This window comes from Dryobates pubescens, chromosome 3, assembly GCF_014839835.1.
Source record: "Dryobates pubescens isolate bDryPub1 chromosome 3, bDryPub1.pri, whole genome shotgun sequence".
NCBI lineage: Eukaryota > Metazoa > Chordata > Aves > Piciformes > Picidae > Dryobates > Dryobates pubescens.
The window spans coordinates 5,000,171-5,009,923 of NC_071614.1; positions in this window are offsets into that span (position 1 = coordinate 5,000,171).

The following is a 9,753-nucleotide window of genomic DNA, read 5'->3' on the forward strand; positions in this document are numbered from 1 at the left end:
AACAAGAGGACACAGTCTCAAGTTGCACCAGGGGAGGTTTAGACTCGAGGTGAGGAGAAAGTTCTTCATTGAGCGAGTCATTCGTCATTGGAATGTGCTGCTCAGGGAGGCAGTGGAGTCACCGTCCCTGGAGGTGTTCAAGGGGAGATTGGACGTGGCACTTGGTGCCATGGTCTAGTTATGAGGTCTGTGGAGACAGGTTGGACTCGATAGAATACATACATAGAATACATACATAGAATAAACCAGGTTGGAAGAGACCTTCAAGATCACCGCGTCCAACCCATCAACCAACCCAACACCACCCAAACAACTAACCCACGGCACCAAGCACCCCATCAAGTCTCCTCCTGAAAACCTCCAGTGATGGCGACTCCACCACCTCCCCAGGCAGCCCATTCCAATGAGCAATCACTCTCTCTGTATAGAACTTTTTCCTAACATCCAGCCTGAGATGATCCTTGAGGTCTCTTCCAACCTTAGTGATACAGTGATACTGTGATACATAGGTATTCTTGTTCCATCAGTAGCTATGATGGCTTCCTAATCTCTTTGGTGCACAGCAAGTTAAAGGTACTAAGTAGACATTAAATCAGAGAGAATTCTGTGCTGCCTTCTTAATCAGATAGTCCTTGATGGCAGTGTCACTGCCTTTGCTGTGCTGGCTCACTTCATGTGTGTATGGGCAACAGTATTTGGGTTTTACTTGTCCTCCCCCATTTCAGTCACTCAGTTTGGCTTTCACTGCCCAGCATCTCCAAACGTGGGCCAGCGTAACCTAATTCTTGAGTGCAGCAAATGTGCACCATCTGTGTGCCTAATAAGGCTAACTACTCTAATCCTCGGAGAGCTTGCAGAGGCTTCAGAAGATTGTTCAATATAAGGGTAGAATAGTTTTTTCATGTGTCCCTAATTTTGCTAAGCAGAAAGGATGAAGCTTCTCTGCTTTCTCTAGTTCTGGAGTTAAGGATAAATTAACTCCTGCTTCTGCTTGCATGACTTAAAGCTTCTAGCATGTTTTCCTGGACTGTTTCTGCGTGTGTGTAGCTGCATAAAGAGCTCTAATTAAGAGGATTTTTTTCAGTCTCTTTCCTGGGATGAATTGCCCTGAAACATTTCCACAGTTGAAGAGGCTAATTATTAGTGCAGCACAACTTTAACAATGTTTTTGTTTTCACAACACTCGTTGAAGTGATGAGCTGTTAGTGATTTGTGTACTTTACCATGATACCAACTCTCCTCAGCACTTACCTTGGAAGCAGATGATCAATAGGTGTTGGAACTAATGATGCAGAAGTCATTCCAAGAGCATGAACTGGGGGCTGGAGGATTCCCAGTATGAAATCACAGTCTGCATGAGGGTGGTGAAACACTGCCCCAGGCTGCCCAGAGGTGCTGTAGATGCTCCATCTCTGGAAACATTCAAAGTCAAGCAGTGTGGGGCTCTGAGCAGCCTGCTCTAGTTGAAGATGCCGCTGCTGACTGCAGAGGGGTTGGGCCAGATAACCTTTAAAGGGCTCTTCTCACTCTACCCATTTTGTGTTTCTCTTGATGGTTCTAGTTCATATCCAGCTTCAGATGGTGTAGCTAATGCTGGAAGCAGATTGTCTCCTGATGGATTACTCTGTACCTTACATACAAAGTTAAATATTGGGGTAGAGAGCAGGACAGAGTGGCCTGAATGTGCATCATAGACAAAGACAGAGGTTTTATCTCTCTCAGTGAAATCAGCCATGCAGCAAAGCAGATGGAGAAGCTTCCTAAGAACACCAGGGTGATGGTCACAGCGCTTGTCTGGGAAGAGCTAGTCGGTTGCAAATGGATATTTCAAATCAGGCTGATGAGGTATTTGAAAGTGAGTGTTTGCAACCTGGAGGAGCCATCAAACCACTATTTGGAGGCTTGTAGATTTCCCTGTTTAGACTTCAGTTCCTCCAATGCTCTTCAGAGTTAATGGGAGCTCTTCATAAATAGACTGGAAATTGGATCCAGCCAGACAAACTTAATTTCATCTTGTGTGACAATATAATTCAATCCACCTAACACCTGGCTAGGAGATGGCTCTGATGCACACAGAAGAGCTGAGATGCTGTTGTCTTTTTAATGTAGCAGTTTATTGGTTCTCTCTAATGTTGTCTGTAAAAATGGGTTGGACGTGATGATCTTGAAGGTCTCTTCCAACCTGGTTTATTCTATTCTATTCTATTCTATTCTATGTATTCTAAAATTCATTGACTGGGATGGAAGCAATTTTGAGTGGATAGCCACAGAATTTATTTGGTTTATTGAGATAGTGCACTCATAAAATGCCTGTGAGCAGGTTCTGATTCCATCAGGGTTATTTGTTCTTTCATTTATTTGACTTCATTTTCTGTTTACAGAATCACAGAATCACCAAGGTTGGAAGAGACCTCAAAGATCATCAAGTCCAACCTGGCACCACAGAGCCCATGACTAGACCATGGCACCAAGTGCCACGTCCAATCCCCTCTTGAACACCTCCAGGGATGGGGACTCCACCACCTCCCTGGGCAGCACATTCCAATGGCTAACAACTCTCTCTGTGAAGAACTTTCTCCTCACCTCCAGCCTAAACTTCCCCTGGTGCAGCTTGAGACTATGTCCTTTTATTCTGGTGCTGGTTGCTTGAGAGAAGAGACCAGCCCCCTCCTGGCTACAACCACCCTTCAGGTAGTTGTAGACAGCAATAAGGTCTCCCCTGAGCCTCCTCTTCTCCAGGCTAAGCAACCCCAGCTCCCTCAGCCTCTCCTCATAGGGCTTGTGCTCAAGGCCTCTCCCCAGCCTCGTTGCCCTTCTCTGAACACATTCAAGAGTCTCAATGCCCTTTTTAAACTGAGGGGCCCAGAACTGGACACAGTACCCAAGGTTTAGACCTGGATTTTGTTCCTCTCTGTTACTGTTGGCAGCAGTTGTGTGATTAACTGATGCCATCACTTTGAGCTAGAATGAGCTGCTGTAATTACATCACTCACAGTCCTCACTTATGTGTCTTGACTGGAGGAAAGTAGCTTTGTAATTAGGAGAAGTGGTGCAGGGCATGGGATGGGGAGAAGCATTTGACTCTTGGGGAGCAATAGCAAATGAAGAAGACCAGAAAAGTTTTCTTGACCCAGGCAACACCTAAAATGTCAGTCCCAGACCCAGTAACTTATTTTCACGTGTTCTGAGTTGAGACACGAAATGAAATCTTCTGATTTGCATTACATTCATTTCTCCCTGCCCTGATGGGGGCTCTTGCCCTTTTTGCTAGGCACTAACAAGCATCTTCTTGTTTGCCTGAGACAGGGCTGGTCATCCCCTGCAGAGCCTGAATGGTTTAAATGTGAGGAGTATTATTATTTATCATTATAATCTGATTCTGTGCAGTGGGTTGTTGTTTTCTTGTTCTGCAAGGCAGGCATAAGACAAAAGTGACCACATTCCTAGCTGATGGTTACTACTTGGCCTCCTTTAGGTGTATATAATACAGGGTGGTTGTAGCCAGGTGGGGGTTGGTCTCTTCTCCCAGGCAATCAGCACCAGAACAAGAGGACAGTCTCAAGCTGTGCCAGGGGAGGTTTAGGCTGGGTGTTAGGAAGAAATTCTTCAGGAATTCTTTAGGAAGAAAGAATTATTCTTCTTCTTTAGGAAGAAAGAGAGATTGGCCACTGGAATGTGCTGCCCAGGGAGGTGGTGGAGTCACCATCACTGGAAGTATTTAAAATGAGGCTGGATTGAGGCACTTAGTGCCATGGTTTAGTTGATCAGATGGTGTTGGGGGATAGGTTGGGCTTAGTGATCTCAAAGGTCGTTTCCACCTTGGTTTATTCTGTGTTCTGAATTACCAGACATTATGGGCAGTGGCAAATGTTCATTTGTTGAATTAGTTTGGCAGGGGGGGATAGATGTCAGTATCAGGTGGGGAAAATATTTGTCCTGATGATTTTTGGCTGTTGTATGCTTTTCCCTGAAGCTGTCTGACGTTTTTTGGGAAGAGACCCTGTGGGTCCTGGAAGGTGTGCTGGTGAGTGGTTTGTTTAGTGGGAGGCTGTGGCAAAGGCATGCTGGAGGGGAGTGAGCCACAAGTGTTGTCTCTCCGTTAGAGCAGATTCCCAGCAGTCAGCTGTCTGTGCCAGCCTGTCGCCCTGGCTCAGTATCTCTGTGTGGATGAAACAAACTTTCCTTTAGAGTGTGTGCAGATGTTGGCTTTTCTCTGCATGGAAGTTGAGCTCCAAGGTCCCCAGCGCTCTGTGAGCAAGCAGAAGCAGCAGGGAGCAGGTGTCACAGGGGAGATGACAATCTAAACCCGTGGGTTTGTTTTTTCCCCTCCCCCACATTTTCAGAAACGTAATTTCTCATTTCCTTGCTTTCCATGGGCTCTAAATTGCATGGAAATGAAAGAGTGAAAAGTATATCACCTCTTCCAGGAGGCCAGGTTAGCAGAAATGTCCATGACATCAGCACAATGGTACTTCAAAGGAGAGCTTTAATGAATGCCTGCTGGGCTGCTCTTCAGAGAGGCGGTGGGAGAGGGTGAGCAGAGCCAGACTTGTGAGCTTTCAAACCATGAAAGGTATGTTTGTGGCTGAGCCATTGCCAATTATTTCAAAGGCTAAAAGAAGGCATGTGAATAAAACCAAAATTAAAACAAAAAAAAAAAAGGGGTGGAATTGAGATGTGAAGAGACTTCAGCTTTCTCTGTTCAGTAGTGCATCAGTGGTGGGTAACAATTTGTGAGGTGAAATAAATGCACTAACAATTGAATTCCAATTATTTTGCTTAATAAGTGGGCAGCCAGCAAAGCATTTTCAGAGCCTTTGTGGATATCAGCACCGAAATGATGTCTGTGATGAACTGAACCTAAAATGATAGCAATTTATTTGGCCAATTTAGGTAGTTGCTGCTTGGAATAATTTGCAGATCCTATCCCTATGGCACTTAGAGCTGATAAATGTTGTGTTAAATGTACATGGACAAATCCTCAGGGAATGTAAACCATGGGATTTAGATAACAGCTTTCCAAGCATGCAGCATGCAGGGAGTGCAGTGAGCCTGTGAAACCAGAGCAGTGACTATGCAATAGTTTGAAAGGGAGCTTTCTGGGGATTTTTGCTCATCTTGGAGGTGGTTTTAAATAGAGAAAGAATTCCCACCACTGAGATCTCTTCAGAGAATTATAGAATCAGTCAGGGCTGGAAGGGACCACAAGGATCATCTAGTTCCAACCCCCCTGCCATGGGCAGGGACATCTCACACTAGATCAGCCTGGCCAGAGCCTCATCCAGCTTGCTCTTAAACACCTCCAGGGATGGGGCCTCAACCACCTCCCTGGACAACCCATTCCAGGGCTTCACCACTCTCATGGTGAAGAATTTCCTCCTCATGTCCAGTCTGAATCTCCCCACCTCCAGCTTCATTCCATTCCCCCTAGTCCTATCATTACCTGATATCCTAAGAAGTCCCTCCCCAGCCTTCTTGTAGGCCCCCCTCTTCTGTAAGTCTGGTTTGTGAAGTACAGCAGGTGTTTCTGAAGCTAGCTCTCATGGTCTCCTGTTTTTGGGAGGCTGGAGTTAGTAGGATGGACAGTGTGGGAAATCATCTGGTGGCACTGCTAGGTTGTACCTTCCCCTGTCAGTGTGGTCACTGTCACAAAATGTACCTAGGAGTCTTGCAGGAAGACTATGGGCTGTACAAATTTGCTTGGATTAGAGTCAAGAGGGTGCTCTGTTCTTAGCACTAACCTGGGGGAAAAGCAGGTCCATCAGGAAGGTGCTGGCCGATCTCCCCATGCTTGCAAAAGATTGGAGGGTAAAATCCATCCCTCTGCAGAAGGCTGCTGATATAGCTGGGGGGGAAAGACAACAGCAATAAACTAGTTTGGTAGCAATCCTTTACTTTCCTGGCAGGACTTGAGAGTGGGATATGTATCTTGATGCTAGAGCACTGGCTGAACACTTGAGCCTGTTAGAAAGCTGGATCCATAATTATTTGTAACTTGCTGCCAAAGCACTGAGTAGCTCTGTGGATATTTCAAGCCCATCCTTTGGACAAACAGCTGGGAGAAGATGACTGTGCTACAAGCAACTTGGGATGTTATTCATCTAAGGGCTCCTGGCTGTAGGACTGGGGAAATTATGTTGTGAGAGATGATGTTTGGGGTTTTCTGGGAAGCAAAGCTTTTTGTCAGCAAAGTTTGATCAGTTGTAGGACTGACCTGCTTGGAGAAGTGGTGTACTAATAACAAAAATGTGGGTTTATGGCTCCCTTAGTGACTCACTAGGTTCCAGTTGTGCTGTTGCTGTATCAGCAGCATTTCCAGCACATCACCAGCTGGCTGGAGGAGTAACGCAGGGAGAAAGGGTGTGAGACCGTGAGGAAGGCTGTGCTCACCAAGGACTGAAGTCCTCTTGGGACAAGAAGAGTAGGCAGCCCCAGAGAGCCAGGGAACAGGGGAAAGACAAGGTAACCTTGATAATCATAGAGTCACAGAATGGTTTGGGTTGGAAGGGACCTTAAAAAGCATCTAGTTCCAACCCTTTCCACTAGACCAGGCTGCTCAAAGCCCCATCCAACCTGACCTTAAACACTTCCAGGGAAGGGGCATCTAGAATGAATCTGGGCAATCTGCCTCACTACCCTTACAGTGAAGAAATGTCCTGAAGTGCTTTACCAGCATCCAGTTCAGGAACTTCTGGAGGGGGGGGGTCTGTTTGCACCAAAATCTATCTTTAATAGTCATCAAGTTTCATTTGTTTGCAAAAAATTGTCCAGTGCCCTTTGGAACCAAATTCTTCGTAGCTCAAACATCCTGTGATAGAGTCCTGCAGTATAACCACCTGTGAGGTGAGGAAATTGTCTGGTTTGTTCCTTGCCCCCTGAATTCTCAGTGCTCTGTATGTTCAGCCCTCCTGGAGGCATCTTCATGTAGCTGGGAGAGATGCTGTCAGGGTGCCTCCACACCAACCCATTGAAGCATGGTATGGTGACAAAATTCATCCTGGGAGCAAGAAAAACTCTGGACATTCAAACCTGTTTTCCAGAGAGCTATTTTTGCCATGATACTTTTGACACATTAGCATTTAGTTGGAATGCAATTGCACACTTGCTGGTGCTGCCCTGTTGTGAGAATAAAGCAGAAAGTCAAAGATCTTCCCTTCCTTCCCTTCCTTTCCTTCCTTCCCTTCCCTTCCTTCCCTTCCCTTCCTTCCCTTCCCTTCCTTCCCTTCCCTTCCTTCCCTTCCCTTCCCTTCCTTCGCTGTTTTCCCTCTTGGAATAAGTATAAACACTTCCAGCATACTTGCCAATATTTCATTAGCAATTCTTTCCTGAGGCTTCCTTTTAGCTGCAAATGTCTACAAGCAGAAACAGTGAAGCAGGCTGCTGCAAAAGGTGAAACCCAATACAGCCATGATAAAACTTCTCTTCCCCCCCACCCACCCTTGCTCCCAAAGTAATATTTTGAAGGGGTTTTGTTTTATTTGGGTTGTCAGCTATTTAGCCTGGGTTGCACTGTCTGTGACAGAAGGTTTAAATAATGCAATAGCACACAGGGATAAACATCATCCATAAAACCAGCAGCTGCCCAGCTGGAGATATTTGAAGGAGTATTATGCCACTAGACCTACAAACAAAAAGGAACAACCTACCTAGCTTTTGATTGCAAGTGCTGGGATAAACAGGAGGGGTCTCATGGACTTTCAATAATGTGTGTGAAGTATTTTAGGCAAAGGGGAAAAAAAAAACCCTTACACAACCCAAACCTGATACTATTTTGTAGAGACTGTTCTGGTCATAGTGCTGCTTTTATCCTTGCAGAGCTCTCAGTTCAAATGCTGCTAGTGACAGACAAAAGCTCAAAATGAAATTGTTCCTCTGGGTCTACCTGAGCCCCTGAGCTATCTGAACTCATCCCAGCACTGGCAGCACCACAGATTCAGAAGCAGCCATCCAAGGCACTGAGGTGCCCAGTGCTGACATGTTCCATGCTGCTTTTTTTTTCCTAACTGAAGAGACCTCAGTTCAGGAATTGCTAATAATAGAGCAAAAGCAATTTGTACCTTCTGGGTCCACCAGAGACCTTTCTACATCGTCTCTGATTCTGCTCTGTGATACAGTTGCAGGGAAAAGCCTAACAGAAGTGAGAAGGATTGAACCCAACAGAAGTGAGGAGGATTGAACCCAACAGAAGAGAGGAGGATTGAACCCAACAGAAGAGAGGAGGATTGAACCCAACAGAAGAGAGGAGGATTGAACCCAACAGAAGAGAGAAGGATTGAACCCAACAGAAGTGAGAAGGATTGAACCCAACAGAAGAGAGGAGGATTGAACCCAACAGAAGTGAGAAGGATTGAACCCAACAGAAGAGAGGAGGACTGAACCCAACAGAAGAGAGGAGGATTGAACCCAACAGAAGAGAGGAGGACTGAACCCAACAGAAGAGAGAAGGATTGAACCCAACAGAAGTGAGAAGGATTGAACCCAACAGAAGAGTGCATTGAAAGGCTGGAGGGTTTACTGGTGATTTATGTGAACTTTGAACCAAGCTGCTTACAAAATGCTGAAGGAGATCAGAATACAGAATAGAAACACAGAATTAACCAGGTTAGAAAAGATCTTTGAGATCATCGAGTCCAACCCATCTTCCAACACCATCTGATCAACTAAACCATGGCACCTCATCCAGTGTCTTTTTAAACACCTCCAGTGATGGTGACTCCACCACCTCCCTGGGCAGCACATTCCAATGGCCAATCTCTCTTTCTGGGAAGAATTTCTTCCTAACATCCAGCCTAAACCTCCCCTGGCACAGCTTGAGACTGTGTCCTCTTGTTGTGCCACAGGTTGCTTGGGAGAAGAGACCAACCCCCTCCTGGCTACAACCTCCTTTAAGGTAGTTGTAGAGAGCAATAAGGTCTCCCCTGAGCCTCCTCTTCTCCAGGCTAAGCAACCCCAGCTCCCTCAGCCTCTCCTCACAGGGCTTCTGCTCGAGGCCTTTCCCCAGCCTTGTTGCCCTTCTCTGGAGATGCTCAAGTGTCCTTCTTAAACTGAGGGCCCCAGAACTGGACACAGTACTCAAGGTGTGGCCTAACCAGTGCTGAGTACAGGGCAGAATGACCTCCCTGCTCCTGCTGGCCACACTATTCCTGATACAGGTCAGTGTCAGGCAGCACATGAGCAAACGTGCTGGCTTCAGGTTATTCCACACTTGGAAGGAACCTGCAGCTATTGATTTTATTTTTTTTCCCCTTCCAGTCTTTTCTTTTTTTTTTTCATCTATGCAAACAGCTTTGTGAACTTTGAGAATGGTCTTCTGTGCATTAAAATGTGTTTGCTGGTGAAATGTTAAATCAAACAGCAGCCTGAGTATCTTCTAAAGGTCACAGTCACCGAAGCAAAACACACATTGCAGCCACCTTTCTGAACTGATTTTAATTTGGGGGTGTATGTGTGTGTGTGTTTGTTTCTTTATTTATTGATGTTTCAACATGGAATTCTGCAGTACTACATAGACAACACTGCAACTGAAATGCACAGAGTGAAATCTGATTTTGTCTTAACAGGAATTAAAAGGCAGAGTGATATTTGCCTCATCCATTTACCTTTCCCAGGTGATTCAAGAGGAAAAATGCTAATGGTCTGTTCTTTAGAAAAAGGCCATGGCTGTTAGGAATTTTACCTTGGCAGTATTTTCATCATCACTGTGAAGCTCCAGAAGTCTGTCTAGTGGCTTAAAGGAAGGCTGAAGGCTAAGAA